Source organism: Canis lupus, chromosome 28 (assembly GCF_048164855.1).
Source record: "Canis lupus baileyi chromosome 28, mCanLup2.hap1, whole genome shotgun sequence".
NCBI classification, from domain to species: Eukaryota; Metazoa; Chordata; class Mammalia; order Carnivora; family Canidae; genus Canis; species Canis lupus.
Genome location: NC_132865.1, coordinates 13156810 through 13178036, shown reverse-complemented (window position 1 = coordinate 13178036; position 21227 = coordinate 13156810). Strand labels below are relative to the sequence as shown.

The following is a 21227-nucleotide window of genomic DNA, read 5'->3' as shown; positions in this document are numbered from 1 at the left end:
CAGGTTCTCATGTAGACCTAAGTTTTCAAGTCCATTAGGTAAATACCAAGGAGCATGACAGTAAGAGTATGTTTCGTTTTGTAAGGCACCACAGAACTGTCTTTCAAAGTGGCTGGACCATTTTGCGTTACCACCAGCAATGAATGAGAGTTCTATTGCTCCACATCCTCCCTAGTATTTGGTGTTATCAGTAATCTGGATTTTGGCTATTCTTATAGGTGTGGAGTAGCATCTCATTGCTGTTTCAATTTCCATTTTCCTGATGGCTTATGATGTGGAGTGTCTTTTCATATGCTTATTGACCATCTGTAGGTCTTATTTGGTTAGGTGTCTGTTAGGGTGTTGGGCCCATTTTTTAATTGGGTTGTTTGTTATTGTTATTGTTTGTTTTAAGAGTTCTTTGTGCATTTTGGGTAATAGTCCTTTATCAGGTATATCTTTTGCAAATATTTTCTCCAGTCTTTGTATAATGGTTTACTTTTCAAAATATATGTTGATGCTTTACTTTTAGTAACAAATTGTTTCAGACAGATTTTGAAATGATTATCATACTTGAATACATCTCATGTATATTTGAACACTGCAATTTAAGCATTTTTTTAAAGATGGGCTGCCCAAATAGTGTAGTCTTTAGTCACATGTGGTTCCTGAATACTTGAAATGTGGCTAGAATGAATCAGAAGTTGAATTTTTAATTTTACTTAATTTTAATTAAAATTCAGTGCGAGGTGCATGGCTGACAGGGTGACTGCAGGGGCGGGGCGGGGGCAATTGTGGCTTTTTCGCCTCCTTGTCCCCTAGGGCCAGCCAGACACCACGCAGGCTGCCAGCACCATGAATATCTGGAATTCAGAGCACATCTTTGACCACCCATGGGAAAACTGTTAGGACAGCTGCAATGCAGAAATACCCAAACTCTATAAACCCAAGTGTGGTTGGAGTTGATGTGTTGGGCAGACATATAGATCCCTCTGGAAAGTCGCACAGCCATAGACTTAGCACAGAGTGGGGACTGCCTTCCATTGTGAAATCTCTTATTGGCGCAGCAACAACTAAAGCACACGTGCAGGAACATTCTGTGGTTGATGCTGTAGGGAAGACCATGGAACTTAAATCTACTAATATTTCATTTACAAATATGGTTTCAGTAGATGAGAGACTCCTATACAAACCACATTCTCAGGACCCACAAAAAAACTGTTTTGACTCAAGAAGCCATAATCCGTGTGAAGGGAGTCAGTGTCAGGAGTTACCTTGAAGAACTGATGGCTTGCATGATATCTTCAAATGCTAATGAAGGCCGAGAAGCAATGGAATGGGTGACACATAAATTAAATGCTGAAGTTGAAGGATTGGCTGTTTCAGGGGGGGTGGGGAGGAGAGAGGGAGCATAAGGACTCCGATGGTGGTTTGTAGAGAAATGAGGCTGAAAATCAGTGCTCCACATCCACTCCCCAGGTCTCTGCAAACTGGCAGTATATTTATTTGTTATTTAAAAAATAAAACTGTATTTTGGGTAGAGGTGCTTTTTTTGTTTGTTTGTTCTTAATAAGCTGAAGGAAAGCTATGGGACTTGTGATCAACACAAAGAGGTGTGAGGTTTCTAAATAAAAGGGATCAAATGAAAGTAGTATTGTTTGAAATGACTGTCTGATTTTGAGGATTCCAGTATTTCGTGAAAATTGAACAATTTTTGAAAAGTACTTGGAAAATCACATTGGCATATTAAATCTCCTTTAAGGTAGAAAGGTAAAGCTTTTCATGCATTGTAGACTCTACCTGGCTTTGGATCAACCTCAGAACAAAGCAGAGCCACCTAAATACATAGAATTACCCTGCTGTGATAAACTGTAGGAGCTTGCACAAGGGAATGCTCTTTAAAAGGAGAAATTATATAGTTTGAAAAGACATATTAATTTGTATAAAATAACTTGCTCTACTATAAACCACCATTAAAAACCAGTGTTTTGTTTTGGTACTTATATGACATTTTTTGGAGTGAAAATTATCACAAATAATACACGACTCCAACAACGGAAAAAAAGGATTTTAATATATTAAAGAATACTGTATTAATTTGCTAAAATTTTGTAACTTAGGAAAGGTACTACCCTCATTGGATTTTTCACTTTTTGACTTAGTATGCTCTACCGTGGGCTGGTGATGTTCACTGAAAAAAATAGTCATTACCAGAATTTTGCGACTTTAATTAAAATTTAAGAAATAATCCTCATACAGTAACTAGTTAACTTTTAAATATACGTGGAAGAACCTGAGTATGTGCGTCTATTCTTCAAATCATAGAAATGTCTAAATCTTATGAAATCTAAATGTCAATCAAGCATTTCAAAAGAAAGTTTAGAATCTGAATTGAGATATACTCCTAGTATGAAATGCATTCTGAACTTTGAGGACAATATTTTAAAAAGTACAAGATCTCATTAAAAATGTTTACACTGATTATATAAATTATTAAATGTTGAAATTATGACATTTTAGATACATTGAGTTAAATAAAATATATTACTAAAATTAATTAAATTAATGTGATGCTAAAAAAAAATTAATGTGATGCTTCCTTTTCACTTTCATAACCTGGCTACCAGAAAATTTTAGATAACATGTGTGGCTCATATTATGTTTCTACTGAGTAGCACTATTTTAGAGTAACACAATGTCACCAAGGTTTATTTGTTTATTAAACATGTGTGTCAGGCTCTTTGCCAGCCACTGAGGATTCAATATGGGCAACCTTACCAGGCACTTGCTTGCTCTCACAGAGCTTACATTTTAGTTCTGGAGAAGATACTACACATGGAAATAAATAAACCAACATCAGGTAGTGATTTCAGAGAAAACAGAAAAAGGTAATCAGAGACGTAATGACTGCTCCAAGGATTGGCAACCCTAGATGGGGCAGTTCTGGGAGGTCAGTCAATGGATGTGGATAATGGAGCTGATACCTAGAGGATGAGAAGAAAACAGTCATGGAAAAATGAGGCAAAAGATGTTCCAGACACAGGGAACAACAGGAGTTTGCAGATTCCATTCCCATTCATGACAATTTCACCTGAACATGACCACCAACACTAACCCATCCACACACATATAGATATATGTTCCTGGGCAGCCCGGTGGCTCAGTGGTTTAGCGCCACCTACAGCCCAGGGCCTGATCCTGGAGCCCCGGGATCGAGTCCCACATCAGGCTCCCTGCATGGAGCCTGCTTCTCCCTCTGCCTGTGTCTCTGCCTCTCTCTCTCTCTCTCTGTGTGTGTCTCTCTTAAGTAAATAAATAAAATCTTAAAAAAAAAAAGATATATGTTCCTATAAACCATGACAAAAGTACAGATATATGTTCCTGGTGAGCAGAGTCCAAGCTCCATTAAGGCAGGAACTTTTATTGTGATTATTTACTGGTGCATATCCAATAACTGAATATACAATAAAATTGAATTAAGAGTCCGGCAACACTCCTGTAAAATTACCTCAGGAATATTTCTATGGGCCAGTAGCCTCATGTTCCAATGTTAATGTATTTAGTGTCTGATCATTGCTGGAGAAATGCATAGTTGAAATTTTCTGGAAACAACGGGCTCCTTCAATGATTTCTTATAAACAAAAGTAGTAACCTATAGTATGGAGACTTGGTAACTTAAATAGCAATGAAAGAATTAATATATAAGAAAGTTGTTGGGTTTACATGAAAAAAGTCACATCATCAGTTGTACCGAGTAACAAAATAAGCTTGCCAGAGTTACTTGAGGGGATGTTGTCTTTAAAAGCACCTCAGTTTATGTTCCAAACACATGGGCCATACTGAGGAATGCTAATATTCTATGAACAAGTCCACTAAGTTATGTATCATGTAAGACAGAGATTTCTTTCAAACAAGAAGCTTTCCAGAAATTATTTTTAAGTTTTTTTTGTTTTAATTCCAGTATAGTCAACATACAGTGTTCTGTTAGTTTCAAGTATACAATATAGTGATTCAGTAATTCTATACATTACTCAATGCTCATCATGGTGAGTGTACTCTTTAATCGCCATCATTTATTTCACTCATCCTTCCACCCCGCCCTCCACCCCTCCTGGTAAGCATCAGTTTGTTCTCTGTAGTTAAAGTCTGTTTCTTGATTTGTCTCTCTCTCTCTCTCTCTTTTCCCCTTGTTCATTTCTTTTATTTCTTAAATTCCACATCTGAGTGAAGTCATGTGGTATTTGTCTTTCTCTAACTGACTTATTTCTCTTGGCATCATACCCCCCTAACTCCACCCATGCTGTGGCAAATGACAAGATTTCATTCTTTTTATGGCTGAGTAATATTCCATTATATATACTACATCTTCTTTATCTATTAACCTGTCCATGGACACTTGACTGCTTCCATAATTTGGCTATTGTAAAAAATGCCGCAATAAACGTAAGGGTGCATGTATTTTTTTGAATTAGTGTTTTTGTAATTTTTTTAGTAAATACCCAGTATTATATTATACCCTATAACTTACTGGATCATAGGGTAATTCTATTTTTAATTTTTTTGAGCAACCTCCATACTGGTGTCCACAGTGGCTGCACTAGTTTGCATGCCCACCAGCATCGCACCAGAGTTTCTTTATCTCCACATTCTTACCAACGCTTGTTGTTTCTTGTGTTTTTGATTTTATCTATTCTGACAGGTATGAGGTGATATCTCATTGTAGTTTTGATTTGCATTTCCCTGATGTTGAATGATGTTGAGCACCTTTTCATGTGTCTATTGGCCATCAGTATGTTTTCTTTGGAGAAATGTGTGTACATGTTTTCTGCCCATTTTTAAATTGGATTATTTGTTTTTTGGGTGTGGAGTTACATAAGTTCTTTATACATTTTGGATGCTAATGCCTTATCAGATATGTCATTTGCAAATATCTTCTCCCATTCCGTAGGTTGCCTTTTTGTTTTGTTGTTTCCTTGGCTGTGCAGAAGCTTTTTATTTTGATATAGTCCTAATAGTTTATTTCTGCTTCTATTTCCCTTGCCTCAGGAGACACACCCGTAAAAATGTTCCTACAGCCAATGTCAAAGATGTTACTACCTATATTCTCTTCTAGGATTTTTATGGTTTCAGTTCTAACATTTAGGTCTTTCATCCACTTTGAGTTTATTTTTGTATATGGCTTAAGAAAGTGGTCCAGTTTCATTCTTTGGCATACAGTGGTCCAGTTTTCCCAACACTCTTTGTTGAAGACTCTGTTTTTTCCCCTTTGCATATTCTAAACTCTTTTGTCAATGATTAATTGGCCATGTAATGATGGGTTTGTCTCTGTGCTTTCTATCCTGTCCTATTGATCTATGTGTCTATTTTTGTGTCAGTACCATACTGTTTTGATTACTACATCTTTGTAGTATAACTTGAAATCTGGAATTGTGATACCTCTAGCTTTTTCTTTTTTTTATGATTTTATTTATTTATTTTAAAGAGAGAGAGAGAGAAAATGAGAGAGAGAACAGGGGGAGAAGCAGGGAGAGGGAGACAGGGAAATCATCTCCAGCAGACTCTGCACAAAGTGCAGAATCTGACACAAGGCTCAATCCCAAGACCCTGAGATCATGACCTGAGCTGAAACCAAGAGCTGGATGCTTAACCAACTGAGCCACTCAGTAGCCCCCAGTTTTTCTTTTTCAAGATTGTTTTAGCTATTCAGAGTCTTTTGTGATTCCATGTAAATTTTAGAGTTATTTGTTCCAGTTCTGTGAAAAATGTTTTTTTTTTTTCTGTGAAAAATGTTATTGGCATTTTGATGGGGATTGCATTAAATCTGTAGATTTCTTTGGTGACTAAAGATATTTTAACAATATTTTTTCTTCCAATCCATGAGCATGGAATATCTTCCCATTTGTTTTGTCATCTTCAATTTCTTTCATCAGCATTTTGTAGTTTATGGAGTACAGCTCTTTCACCTCGCTGGTTAAGTTTATTCCTAGGTATTTTATTATTTTTGGTGCAATTGTTACTTACTATTAGTGTATAGAAATGTGATGGATTTCTGTACATAAATTTTGTATCCTGTGACCTTTCTGAATTCATTTATCAGTTCTAGTAGGTTTTTGGTAGTTTTTTGGGTTTTCTATATATGGTATCATGTTGTCTGCAAATAGTGAAAGTCTTACTTCTCCCTTAGCAGTGTGGATGGCTTTTATTTCTTTTTGTTGTCTGATTGCTGTGGCTAGGTACTATGTTATAGTAGTATATTGAACAAAAGTGGTGAGAGTGGACCTCCTTATCCTGTAGAGGGAAAGTTCTCAGTTTTTCTCCCATTGAATATGATATTCACTGTGGGTTTTTCATAGATGGCCTTATTATGCTGAGGTATATTTCCTCTAAACCTGCTTTGTTGAGAGTTTTTAATCATGAGTGAATGTTGTACTTTGTCAAATACTTTTTCTGCATCAATTGAAATGATCATATGGTTTTTATCCTTTCTCTTATTGATGTGATGTAGCACATTAATTGATTTACAAATATTGGAGTACCCTTGTATTCCTGGAATAAATCCCACTTGATCATGATGAATGATTTTTTTAATGTATTGTTGAAATTTGCTAATATTTTGTTGAGGATTTTTGCATCTATGCAAAAATCAGAGCGGTTAAGCTGTAGTTCTCTTTTTTTGTAGTGTCTTCATCTAGTTTTAGGATCAAGGCCTCATAGAATGAATTTGGAAGTTTTCCTTCCTCTTCTCTTTTTCAGAATAGTTTGAGAAGAAAAGGTAATAACTTTCTTTAAATGTTTGATAGAATTCATCTGTAAAGTCATCTTGTCCTAGACTTTTGTTTGTTAGAAGTTTTTGATTACTGGCTCAATTTCCTTGCTGATAACCAGTCTGTCCAAATTTCCTATTTCTTCCTGGCTCAAATTTGGGAGGTTGTAAGTTTCTAAGAAATTATTCATTTTTTCTAGGTTGTCCAATTTGTTGGCATTATAATTTTTACAATTCTTACAATTCTTTGTATTTATGTGGTGTCAGTTGTTATTTCTCTTCTTTAATTTCTAATTTTGTTTGAATCCTCTTTTTTTTTTCTTATGAGTCTAGCTAAAGGTTTGCCAATTTTCTTGATCTTCTCAAAGATTCATAAGCTGTCCAGAATTTAATCCAAAGACCCATGCCTCATATTTTATGTGTCTACTCTGCAGTAGAACTTGGAATATAAGCAACTGCCCAGTTCTTCCATAAATTACCTTCATCTCAGTTCCTAAGACTTAATCTTGCTGCCTAGATAAGACAGACTGTGCCCTCATCAAATATATCTTTCTTTCACCACAGTGTTGATGAATTGTTATATGGATAGATGGAATACAATAAAGAGAATCACACTAAAAAACAATTCGGCAGTATAAGATCTTGGGTTCACATTCTTTGAAGAATATCCTCCCTGTGTATTAATGAAGAAAATTCAGATTTAACCAAAACTTTTGTGGTCATCTTTTCTTGAAAACTAGCAGAAATTGTACTATTCACATTTTTTTAAAAGATTTTATTTGTTTATTCATGAGAGACCCAGAGAGAGAGAGCGAGAGAGGCAGAGACATAGACAGAGGGAGAAGCAGGCTCCCTGCAAGGAGCCAAATGTGGGACTCCATCCCAAATCCCAGGATCCCGCCCTGAGCTGAAGGCAGATGCTCAACCCCTGAGCCATCCAGGAATGCCTCATTCACATTTTCAAATCTTGTTTCATTGTTTAAAGCTCACATTGATAAAATTTTTTCACAAAATCTTATTTTGGCAAACCTACTATATCCAAGGCATTGTGCTAGATTCAATGAGAGAATAGAGTAATAATAAGATGTGATTTCTGGGGTGCCTGGATGGGATAGTTGGTTAAGCCTCCAACTCTTAGTTTTGCCTCAAGTCATGATGTCTGGGTCATGAGGTCAGGCCCCCATTGAGTTCCACACTCGGCCAACTCTGCTTGAGATTCTTTCCGTCTCCCTCCCCCTCGGCCCCTCCCCCATGCATATATGTGCTCTCTCTTTTTCTCTTTCTCTCTCTCTAACTCCCAAATAAATAAATAAATAATATCTTTTTAAAAAATGATGTGATTTCTGCTTTTCCTTAACTCTCCAACTTCCTATTTTAGTTACCAAACTGAGACCAAAGTAAAATACAAAATATTTTTATATGTTTATTTTGAAAATCATCTTAATGTAGCTTTTTCTTTTGTACACAAGAGGGATCTACTGCTCTCCCAAGTTTTCTTTTATGCTTTTAACATATTTTATTAGCATATAATATGTAACAGATAAGTGATATCTCTAACCCATCCCCAATCTCTCCTCATTCATAATCTCCCTTCACCATCCTGAACTCTATCCCAACCATGACTTAAAGTTCCTGTACATTACTCATTCACCAAATATTTGCTGGATTAATGCACTAATTAATAAAAGTAATGAGGTTTGGGTTTAGGCACATAATCATACTTCTTGCTTGTGGATGAGTTTTAAAACCATAGACTCAGATCTGTGTTTTACGAAGATAGAGTGGAACTAGGAAGGATATATTATAAAGGCTAAAGTAAGCAGCAGTAATTTCCCTCACAAGGCACTGATGGGATGATGAGGAGCTGAGCAAAGGTAACAGCAGAGAGATGATGGAAAAGCAATGAAAGAAAGTGAGGAATGACATAGGAAAGGTAGAGGAAGCTCCCTCCTTCTGGAGGAGCCTAGTCCCCATAAACAAGGGAGAAAATGTGCCTTTGGCTGTAAAAGGATTCCCCAAAGGAACAACTATACCTTTCTTCACAAATATTCAAATAATAGCATTAAAATGCACATACTAGACCATACTCTTACCATGGAGAAAGAGTGTTCGGTGACTAAAGCCTTTCCTTACTTTAGAAATATGGAGACTAGGGATGTGGCCCCAGATACTCAATGCTGGCTGGGGACAAGCCCTCTCTGGTTTAGGCCACTGCTTTGCACTTTGTTGCACTATGGACAGCTTCCATGGAATGCATCCCTCTGACCTTTGCCTGTGTTTATTTCTTTTGGAGGAAATGAGGGTATTTTTTCTGACAATTTTTAAGTTGAAGAGGAAACATACCCAATCTTGGAATAATCAAGAGTAGGGACAAAGCCATGATGAGAGGGAGTGTTTTCACAGAATGTGTGTGATAGGTTAAGAAAGAGTTCGTGCCAAGGTTCTCCTTTTATTTAAACAAAGTTTCCATATTCATGTAATATTATTACCAATGTTTGGGGATTTCTTAGAGTTTAAAGATAAAATTTTGGCAGGTAATTCAGGCATATTTTGCTTGGTTCTCTCCCCCACAGATTATTGGGAACTTTTAATATGAGAATTATTTTATATTTCCTATCTTAGGTTTAAGAGACAAAGGTGACCCTATTAAGTTTGTGTATCATTCATTGAATATATGTTCACAGTGACTGATCATTGACACTTTGACTTCGAATAGTGATGGAAAGAGTGACTAAGCCAGCAGGCTATGCATCATTTTAAAAGGTGGTGGCTAATTATAGACTTGTGCTGTGACTTCAAGAGTATTGTGTAAGTTCTTCACTTGCCCTCTTACTCATAAAAGGAACTATTTGTTCATAGTGTAGTAGGGGCAAGTAGGAACCAACTAAAGAGCTGGCAAAGCACTTTCTGAATGTAGAATGTGTCCTACTTTGTCTTTATTTCATAAAGCAAGCATCATTATGAAGAACTGACTGTAGGCAAGTGAAAAAGTGAACCCGGAAAACCAGAATGGAATGTAGCAATGAACCAGTTGTGATATTAGAAGATATCACTAAGAAAATGTCCAGGAGGACAGACAGAAACACACACACACACACACACACACACACACAGAGAGAGATCAAGTTTGTTCTCTTCTTTGTGTTCATTTAACATTAAGTTATTCCCCCTTTTAATTCCTGGCCAAAGTTCCTTGGGGGTAAGTATTATATCATTCATCCTTGGATTCCCTAGGCTTAGCATTCTAGATGATGTGGAAGTTCTGTATAGTTCATTGCTGAATTAGGAGGGAACCAATCAGATTGATTTAGATCACATTAAGGTACAAATGACAGATAATATTTTAATATTACTAGAAATATTTGCAGCTTTAAAAATAGATCCCAATTAACCCCTTGAGATTATTTTTGACAGAATCAAAGGAAAAAATTCAGGCATGGGAAATATATCGTAGAACAGAACTAGTCTGGCCTCCTCAAGTTGTAGTATTATATACACTGCTACTTCTGTTTACAAGAACTTTTTCAAGGAATGAGCACACTCTGTCTTTTCAAAACTCCAGTTCATAACCTCACTTTTACCAGACTCAGCCCACTTACATTTTATATGCTTTTTAAAATTGCACATATATCATGTGATTTTAATTACACAAATAGAACTAAATACAAAGAAGATGCTTATCCATATATTCATCAAATGTCTAACAAATGTCAGTCACCGTGCTGGATGCTCTGGCATAAAAATGAGGAAGACGAACAATGGCAGGCACATGAGGACTATGAACCTTTTGGACAGGAGGGATTATGCATCTGGAGTGGCTCCAGAGTGGCTCTGACAGAGAGTAGACACAGTTTCTGCTTCGTGAAAGGCGCTTAAATAACATTTAAGAGAGAGAGGAAGGAAGAGATAAAGGAGAAGGAAGACTAGAAAAAGAAGGATAAAAGAAATAAAGGAAAGAGAGAGTAGGGGAGAAGGAAGAAGGGCAAGAGAAAGCAGATGCTTAGGATGAGCACTGGGTACCCCAAGGTTGTAGACAAAATGAAAACCATGTAGTAGAATGAAAACACCAGCCAGTAGCAGATGCCACAATAAGCACTAACTGTGACTTAATGCTAGTAAAGAGACAGAACAGGAGCAGCTCATCCAGGAATAATTTAGATTACAAGGAGGTACTGAGTATTCTTTCTGGGAGGCACTTTTGCTGTGAGACTTCTCCCCAGTGAACTCTGATCGAGTAAGAAAGCACAAATGTCAGGCATCTGTGAACTATATTTGCCATCTGGGTGTTAACTTCCCTCCTGACGAAAATCCTCTCTCACTGGGTGAAATGTGCATTCCTGTATTCATTCAGTGTCTTGCCAAGATTCTCCAAACCTAGATATTATTATCCCTGAAACAGGATTCTTGATAATGATTTTATGCTATAAAGATACTATCATTCCTTATAATTCTATCATTATATTAAAATATTCAGTGACTACCAACATGCCTATGACATTTTTGTGGTTGCCTTATAAGCAGTATTATATCTTAAAAAGGTCCATGAGCTCTGGAGTCAAGACATATTGAAGCTCTGTTTCCACTATTCACTGGCTTGTGACCTTTGGCAATCTAATTAATTTCTATGGCACTCAGCTTACTCATCTGTAAAATTGGAAAGCTATATTTTATGGTATCATTTAAATTCACAATCTTGATGTCAAGTATTTTGCATGTTGCCTAGCACTTCCTTGTATATGTTGCCTAGTATGTGCCTCATTCAACGTGTAGAAACTAGTAATGGTGGTGGTGGTGGTGGTGGTGGTGGTAGTGGTGGTGTGGTAGCAGTAGTAATATAGCCCCGGAAGATAAACCACACACTTGAGAATATGAGCCTGGGCTGGAAGAATTGGAAAATTTTCTCTAATGCAGAATAGTCTTACTCCCAGGTATCTTTGATTTTACAACTCTCAAAAGGTGGAGCTTTCTCCAGCAATGATTCCAAGACGAGAGTTTAGTCTTGAGACTGTAGAAAATTCATGAAATTCAAAATAAGTTTTCTTGATATTCATGATTCAGAACAAGAATTTTTTTCCGAAGAGATGATACCATGTTAATGCTCTTCCTCTTACTGTGGAAAATTTTCCTCCACAAATGGAAATATTTTTAATGTTCTTAAAAAATGAACGTATGCTTGATACAAAAATGTAAATAGTATAGATACAGAGGAAAAAAATAGTTGTCCCACTATTTTAATGATTCCAGGAATGATTTTTTATTTTTTAGTGATTGTAGGAATATCCTTTCAGTCTTTTTTGTATGTGTAAGCAAAAATATGGAATATGAGTTTAAAAATATGGAATTACTATATAAGATTATATGTATACATACTCTTCCACAACTTCCATCTTCTCTTAGAAATATATCATGACCATCTCTTCATGTCAATGAACATAAATTCATCTCATTTTTTAAAATTGCTGCCAAGTATTCCATTTGTATGTGTGCCATATTTTAACCAAAACTCTACTTATCATTGTTAAGAAAAATTTTAGTAAACATTCTTATACATATTTACTATTTGTGTTGGTATTTCTGTAGAATAAATGCCTAGAGGTAGAGTTGAAGGGCCAATGGGTATACACATTCTAAATGTTGATACACGTTGAATTGTCCTCTAAGGAGCTTACGCTGTTTAAACTCCCATCAGTAGCGAATGAGATCACCTATTTCCTTTCAGTCATACTGGCTTAAAATGAGGCTTGCTTTCAGTGGGGCTTATCATTTGAAATCATCAACGTGGGTACAAAATAAATAGAAAATAGAACACAAAGCTGACTACTAGAACCCAGAGCCAGAATGCTAACCAGGGCCTGGTTTATGGTGGCCAGAAGTCACTCAACACATATTTGGTGACAGACAGAGAACATCTGGCTCTCTAACCAAGATCATCAAGGGCCTGACTTCAGAAAAACTAGTAGATGGAATAAAGAAAAAGTAAAATTATGTACAAACATTAGTGTTCACAGTCTTCTGCTAAAAATAACAAATATGTATGAATGAAGAGCTTAAAGCCACTTGACTTGAGAAGGCTTAGGGGAGATGGCTGAAACTTCAAATTCCAGTCAGAAACAGGTATAGTATTCATCTTCTTTTTTTTTTTTAAAGATTTTATTTATTTATTCACAAGAGACACACAGAGAGAGGCAGATACATAAGCAGAGGGAGAAGCAGGCTCCCTGTGGAGACCTGATGCGGGACTCAATCCCAAGACCCCGGGGTCATGACCTGTGCCAAAGGCACAGGAAATATTCATCTTCCAATTGCATGTTTTCATATGCTGTTCAAATAAGGAAGCAAATAAGCAAATAAGGAAAATTACAGTGACTGTGGTTTGGTCGTAACTACTCCCTCAAGGCTTTATAAAACTTGCTTTTCCTCCTTTGTGAGTTTTAGGTATCTGAGAATTAGCACTTACAGTTCCCAGTGGAAGTGATTTTCTTTATTTGTAAGTGTAGAAAGCAGGTTTGAATGTTGTGTTTTTCTGGGATAAAAAGAGTTACTGTGATTCTAATTCTCTTAAAATGCTTATTCTCTGTATAAATATTAGCAAGTGACTTCTTATATGTATTAAAGACCGTGTTGCATGAATGGGTTTAACAGCCAGGGACCCGGGCAGCCTGATCAAATTAAGTGCAAATTTGTAATAAATACATGATAATATCAAATGGTGTATTTAAATAAAACAGGAGTTCCTCTAATGTGGAAAGAGAGAAAAGCTAGCATGAAATCTGATTTAAAATTGAGGAAACTGTGGATTGTGTTTCCTAACATTATGATTTCCAAGCCCTGAGGGTGCACCATTGGGACCAGTTGCCCTTTTCATGACCCTCTCAGGGTTGCAAACACCATGAAGCTGCCTCCTGAACATTATTAATATTGCACAGAGCAAGGATTCTATCAAGAATAATTATTTTGCCTACTTAAGACGTAAGTCATTCTTCAAAGGCATTTCAATGAATATAAATGCCAAAAAGCTCCTTTGAACATCTCTATTAAAAATTGCTGCCGGTGTCAGATGCTGGTAAATGAAAAACTCTAGGTAGTGACAGTTTCATCTAATACAAATAAAGTCAAAACCCCTTGATTGGTGCTGAGTGGATTACTCATTGTGTATGTGTGTGAAGAATCATGAATTACTTTGACACAGGTTGATTTTTTTTTTTAAGGGGTTCTTTTATCTCCTTTTTCTCCCCTGGAGAAATCATTTTGGTAGAGATTTGGGGAGGTTTTAACAAACTTCATTTATACATCGAAGGCAGTGCTTTTTCAAGCAATCAGTGAAGTTTATATTCTAATATATGTGTTGTTGCTCCAAGATATTCCCTGGAATATATTTATGTTCCTTAGAATTTTCCAAATTATTTTTTAAGCTCTCAAAGAAAGGAGTTCTGGTTTGGGGAAAACATCTAACGTGAAATGCATTTTTTTTTCCTTTTTCTTTACTATAATGTGCCCAAATTTTACAAAACATGTTTCTTTCTCTTCCTTCGTTTAGCCAAAGGAAAAAAATCAGCATCCTTTCAATAATTAGTAGGCAAGACTATGAGCTGAAGCATTCCCAAGGATGGCAGAGTGGAATTTCCCTTCATCGGAGGCTCTCTGGGGTTTTGATTCCTGATTGCCCTAACCCTTAGAAGCAGCTTTCCAGCTCTTGCTCTTTCGCCTAGTTATCTTGCTAAACATTACAAATGTCATTCTTGCTTCCTCCAAAATCACACCCAGGGCCATTGTCCTCACTTTTTTCTAGATGGCTTTTTCCCCCTTGTCCTTTGACATACTTCTGAGTTCCTCAGGACTACAGAATACAGGCTATTTTAAATCAAGTCAATGACACATTCTCAGTTCCGACATCTATGGTTTATTTTTTTTCCTTCTGGTTCGTGTATTGTCTTTATTCAAAATAACTGTTCAAAAAAAAAAAAAAAAACAAAACAAAAGCACAAAATAGTAGTCCAGAGTGCAACCCAACCATTTAAAAGTATGTAATTCCTTTTAATTTTTGCCTACCTGCCTAATGATGATTTGAAGATGCAAATAGGGGCACCTGGGTGGCTCAGCGGTTGAGCATCTGCCTTTGGCCCAGGGATCAAGTCCCACATCGGGCTCCTTGCATGAAGCCCGCTTCTCCCTCTGCCTGTGTCTCTGCCTATCTCTGTATGTCTCGCATGAATAAATAAATAAAATCTTTTTTAAAAAAAAAAAGAAAATGCAAATAAAAAATCTAAGTACGTAGAAGGCACATGATAATTTGACATATAATTTATAGGTGCTACTTTTTTATGATTTTAGGTTAATTTTGCCAAAAATGTTTTTTTCCCTCATGGAACTTAAGATTTACTGTTCTTTAAAAAATGTTCTCTTCTTAATTGTCCTCCTACATTCCTTTAGTCACTACAATTTTATAATAACATCAAAAAATAATTAGAAAAGTCCTAGAATTATGCTATCACTGGCCTCTAATGCATTCCCTTTATTTTATGGATGAGGAAATAGGTTCTGAATATGGTCTGTCCAAAGCTACATAGATAACATGTCCAACTCAACTGACATGAAAATGGAGTTCACTTGGTTTTATATGAATTCTCTTTTCCATATGGAAATTTTATTTTCCCCATGTTATTCGATTTTCCCTAAATTATAGTCTGATTATTCCATGTTAGAAGTAACAATATTCACCATCTGTATTGGACACATTTAAGTATCTCCTTAGATTTTCTTGATAGCGTAGTCTCTTGGATCCTCTGCCCCGGCCTTCACAGCAACCAATACCACATTCCCAGAAGGACTGTAGATACTAGTGTTAGCATCAAAGACTTTGAGAATGCAGAAGTTGGGTTCCCTATCATATCCCTATTCAGTTTCCCTAGCTGTCTAGCCCCAGCAAAAACTAGATGAATCATGGCCAATCGCTATGGACTAGCATCACCTTAAGCAGATGACGGCTCTAAGCCAAGGTGATATGCCAGCTGTGATTTTGTGACTGCAGCAAACAAGCACATTCCGAGATCCAAGCAAGCAGGTGCTGTCAACTAGGGCTCTGAGGCAGGTAGCAGGGTCCTGAACCTTGGAACTTTACTTGCGACTTGACCATGATGATCAGAAATAACAAAGTCCAGACATTGGAGTAAGACAGCAATTTGATTACTGGAACTAGTCTATGAATTAGGTGCTGGGTCCCAAAAATAGGAAGGAATCTGATTACCAGAATCAAGATACTGATGGCTGGAGCCTGGGCTGTAAGATCAGAGGGTGAGGTGAGGCTGTCTCCAAGTGAGGACCCAAATAGAGCTTGTGCTTCCTAGAGACAGCAAAGCAGAGACTCCAGGAAAGGATGAAGTGGCCTGAGCCACAGAGAGGAGTATCACGACTGACCAGGGCCTGACAGGTCACAAATAACCACAAACTGGACTCTTAGGTCTTTTTTTTCCCTTTTTTTTTTTTTTTCATTTTTATCTTAATATCTAGCTTCTAGCTTCTTTCTGAGGCCTGCTGTTGAAGAAGCAATTTTCAGAGAATAAAAGCCATTTCTAGAGCCTCCTTTTTGATCTCTCCTCAAATAGAAATACTATCCAAGCAATCCTCGCAGATCACTTTGTAATTAGCAACCACTATAACTTAGTAATCAGCAAACATTCTGAAAAAATTGGCACATTTGTTCATTCATTCATTTACACATCAGTCATAGACAAGTACTCACTACGTGCCTGCTGAAGGCAAAATGCCTACTCTCGAGGCAGACAGACCCGTGTTCTAACACTGGCTGGCTGTTTCCTATCGGCAAGGCCTATTCAAGAGTTAAAAGGATTAAATGAGATAATTCATATAAAACATAAAGCACAGGACCTTGCAATAGTAATTAGTTAATGTATAATAGCTACTACTATTACTTTTACTTTTATTACTATCAATGATAACATTAAAACATGGTTACAGTCTATTGAAAGGACTAGACTTTACAATAAATAAATGTAATATAGAGTAATAGGTGCCACAGTACAGGTATGTACAGGTTTTGGAGGGGATAATAATTCTACTTGGAAAGGTCAGAGAAGCCTTGACAGGATGAATCATGTTTTACCTTAAGGTTAAAAGTTGAAGAGTACCCGCCCCCCCCCCACAGTCATGGTAAGGATGTTACGGGCAGAGGAGTTTCTTCCTACTATGTGAACCAGGGCAACAGGCAAAGCTGGAAACGTATAAAGGGGCTACGTGACAAACAGTGTTAGAACCTTCGCATCCGAGTCTGGACTTTGGATGGGGAGATTATGGAGAAGACTAACCATGAAGAAACAATTTACCTTCCATAAAAATCATTCTAACAGCACTGGGGAAGCTGGAGCTGGAATCAAATTGGGGGAAGGGAACCAGGCAAGCCAGCGAGACCCCAAAGGCAGGAAGGCCAGTGAGGAGCTGTTGAAAAGGTCAGAAGGGAGGAGATGAGTGTCTGTCTGTCTGGTTCTGTGTTTTTAAACTCCTAGCCTACTGCCAAGCAGAATACTCAGGGAATCCCAGCCCCAGCCCCAACAGTCATCCTCTCCATCCTCACTCTCTCTCTCTCTCTCTGGCTTCGGTGTGGTCCAGAGGCAGAGTGACCCAGTGTTTGGAACTGACCCTGGAAGGGCAACTTCTGAGCCTCTCAAGTGTATCACAATCTATGCCCTTCTTCTCCCTTTTTGGTAGACCCTGAACAGAGCAGTGTTTCCTCAAGGGAGGTCCACTGGTCACCTGTTTCAGAAGGACCCTGGGGGCTCATTAAAAATGCCTATTTCCAGACCCATCCCAGCTGTCAGAATCCTTTGCAGTTGAAAATCAAATCTGCACTTTTTGCGATCTCCCCAGGGGATCCTGACTTTGAGAACCCCTGCAAGGGACCACTAGACAAATGGTTCTGGAACTTGACTGATCATCTTAAACTTTTTCAAAGTGGTCTTTGAGACCCCATCCCTCCAGAAATCTGAAGGTCTAGGGTTGAGTAGGGAGTCCTCCCAAGGGGTGGACATGAATCCTACCTGGGAACCATTGCCTAATATCACCTTCCTGGTAACTTAACCCTCTGCTGCTAGGATAAATGAAATAGTCACAGATCCTTCCTGGTGTACTTACAGAGGGATGGCCAACTTGCCATTTTATTGAATGGAATTCCCTCAGGAGGCTTTTGAAAACAATGAGACTGATGAAAGAGGAAAGGTCTCTCTCATGACTTAGTGCTAATAAGAGATGGTCCTGAGAAGTGATGGCTACCGAGGACCACAGCACTTCTTGATGCATTACAAAGTGTGCACAAGGCAGAAAGCTGCCTGATTTGGGACAAAGAATTACCTTTGATCTCATCACCTGCATCAGAGCCTTTTCTAGCTCCTCTCTCATTTGCCTCAGAAATCTGGGGAACTCCCTTTAACCATGTGATGCTTGTGCTTCCAATTCAGAAAGCAAGGATCATCATTTTTCCACTAGCTCCTCGGCCCCAATATGCATTTATCAGGCCTGAAAAAGACCTTATCCAATAAAGGATCTGTTTGGGGTGGGAGGGGAACTGGAGTAGAATAAGAAGGAATGATTATAAATTTTAAAATAACAATGAAAAAAATGAATCCTGGACCTTGTCCACCATACCAGAACCAAATCTAATGACTACAGTAGAGATAATTTATGTGACTTAAAATGAGATTTAAAAAGGTAAAGAAGAGAGAAAGTCCCACAGAAACAGAACATTGTGCCATTAGTTATCACTAAAAGTGGGTCTGGTCCACTGCTTATTTTTTCTCAGTTTAATGAATGCCCCCTGGGATTGCCTGTTAAAGCTCATTGCTCTGTCAGAAACTCTGTTGAACATTGGAAGGAGATTTTTCTGGTTTCCAAATGATGAAAAGATTCTCTTGGAACATTTTTCATAGGAGTAATGGTAGCCTCTGAAAATTTTTTGCTTTAATTTATCATGGTTGAACAAGTGAGCAGTCTTCCAGCAAGAGATCTTTTAAGAACTTGCAAGTACAAAAGAGGGTGACCTTTTTGCTGGCAGTAAAATGTGAGCCTTCTTACAATTCCTCTTGTGTAAGCATTCATGTGGAGAGAATAGCCCAAGAACACACATTAACTATCCTTTTTACCTCCAGGAAGATAAAGGAAAGTTCATTTTGAAGCGTAAACCTCCCAATAATAGAGTTACCAACCCTCTTGGCCTGGAAATTCCAGAAGAGTCTTCAAATGAAAAGTACCACTGCAATCTAGAAGTATTTAGTCCATTATCATTAGGGAAGGACCAGTTTGTCCAGAGAGTCAAGAAAGAATTCACTGAGAACATGCAACTCCAGCTGAGTATTGCAGGATAACACAAGTTTGCCAGATAGAGGAAGAGGAAAAGCAAAAGCATTCCAGGGAGTGTGAACAGGCACATACATGTGGTGATTTAAAAAACCAACCAACCAACCAACGAAACAAAAAAGCACATGTTTTAGTGTCAAAAGTCAGAGGTGAGGGCAGAGACGAGTGCATAAGGTGTCTATGTTTGGGGTGGGGGTGGAGGGTCATCTGAGGAGGGGGGTGAATCTGGAGCTGTAGATCATGTGAAGGCATTTGTCACCAAAAGGAAAGTCATAAAGTCTTTCCAGTAAGGGAGTTAGTTGTGAAATCAGATTCAGGTTTTAATGGGGTAATTCTAGCTGCAGAGTGACATGGTTTAAGGAATGCCGGGCAGTTGGGACAGAAGACCATTAGAAGGCTAATGCAGTTAATACTAATCAAAGAAGGATGAAGGGAGAGTGAATTAAGGTGGAAATAATTGGCCCCCAGAAGTGCAATTTGGCTAGGATCCCCTGGAGGGGCTTTCTTGATCTGCAGTCCTGTGGTTTTCTATACCACACTCTTTGCTCCTGCATCATTGTTTACTGTCATTTGCTTTTTGCAAAAATACACGTCCTGTTAGCTTCTGCTCCCACTTGGCTGATAGCGGCCTCCCTTCTCTGAAATACCATTGCACTAATCACATCGACTTGCATTGTTTTAAACTTGTTTTATTAGGGATCCCTGGGTGGCGCAGCGGTTTGGCGCCTGCCTTTGGCCCGGGGCACGATCCTGGAGACCCGGGATCTAATCCCACGTCAGGCTCCCGGTGCATGGAGCCTGCTTCTCCCTCTGCCTGTGTCTCTGCCTCTCTCTCTCTCTGTGACTATCATAAATAAATAAAAGTTAAAAAAAAAATTTAAACTTGTTTTATTACTACTATTATTTAGTTTGGATACCATTGGTTCATTATGAAACGGATTCGGAAATTATTTACGTGATGAAAAGTTTCACAACTTTAGTGGAATGGGCAGCCTCACGTGATGCCGTTTCAAGAATGATTAATTTCGGTCTACGTACTTTCCAAGAATGTCACCATCTCTACATAAGAAATAATCCTTGTCATCTAGAACAGCTTGGGCACCTCTGTCTTCTGAGAGAAGAACTTTATCTCCAACTTTCACACTAACTGATTGAATCTTTCCACCTTTTCCTTTAGAGCCCGATCCAACAGCTACTGCTGTTGCTTGTAGTACTTTTCCTTGAGATTTTTCTGGAAGCATAATGCCTCCTTTGGTTACAGTTTCAGCTATACTCCTTTCAAGTAAAACTCAGTCAAAGAGGGGAAGAAACGTTCTAAACTCCAGTCCGGTCATGACTCCAACTACCATAGCTTGTTGTAAATTTGTTTTAGATGGAACTCCTTCAATGCTTCGAATCTAGCTTTGAATGTAGTTGCCTATCCCTCCGCTTGGGATCCAAAAAAGTATATTAAGTGGCGCCAAACATACATTCTCCCCGTCTACCACCACTATCATGACGTCAGCCCTAGTGAGATAAGCTGCAAATGCAGAAACTTCAAAGACCCTCTACTTCTCCCAAAGAGCCTGATCCTAAAGGAGATATACTAGCAACTCTGTATTTCCTTTCCCAGGCCCCCACTACAGCCTTTTAAAAACTTTCCCAGTGTTACATTTCCCAAGAATATACACAAGTCCTCAGACCTCTTCAACCTACAGAGGAAGAGGAAAAAAAGAGGTAGCAAAAGGAATAAAACGTTTATAATTCTTTTCAACCTCCCATTAATCGTTCCATGTCTTAACCTTGGAGAATGGGACAGTCAAGGCATTGCTTTTTGGTGGCTGCACTCCCTGATAAATGTCAGGGACCGCAAAATGATAGGAATGAGCAAACTGGGAAGGGCATAACTCATCTATGGGATTTTTGCCTTCTTGAGAGCAGGGCTGAGCATCCTACTTCCCTGTAACTGCTCCAATGGCTTACTTATAGTAGGTATATAATAGTAATTAAGTGAATTAACTGATCCTTATTATAACTCTTCAAAAACCTATGTTGGAAAAATAAAAAAATAAAAATAAACCTATGTTGGTCTTCATAGTTTTAGAGAATTGCCATACAATCTCCTGTCCTTTCCGTAATCTTG

The 21227-nt window shown here is 38.0% G+C and overlaps 2 pseudogenes; one reads left to right on the top strand and one right to left on the bottom strand.

Annotated features, from left to right (window-relative positions):
• Positions 1 to 834: 834 nt before the first annotated feature.
• On the top strand, positions 835 to 19113 carry LOC140619914 (PRELI domain containing protein 3B pseudogene; annotated as a pseudogene).
• Positions 19114 to 20124: 1011 nt separating this feature from the next.
• Positions 20125 to 20439, bottom strand: LOC140619913 (10 kDa heat shock protein, mitochondrial pseudogene; annotated as a pseudogene).
• Positions 20440 to 21227: the final 788 nt, after the last annotated feature.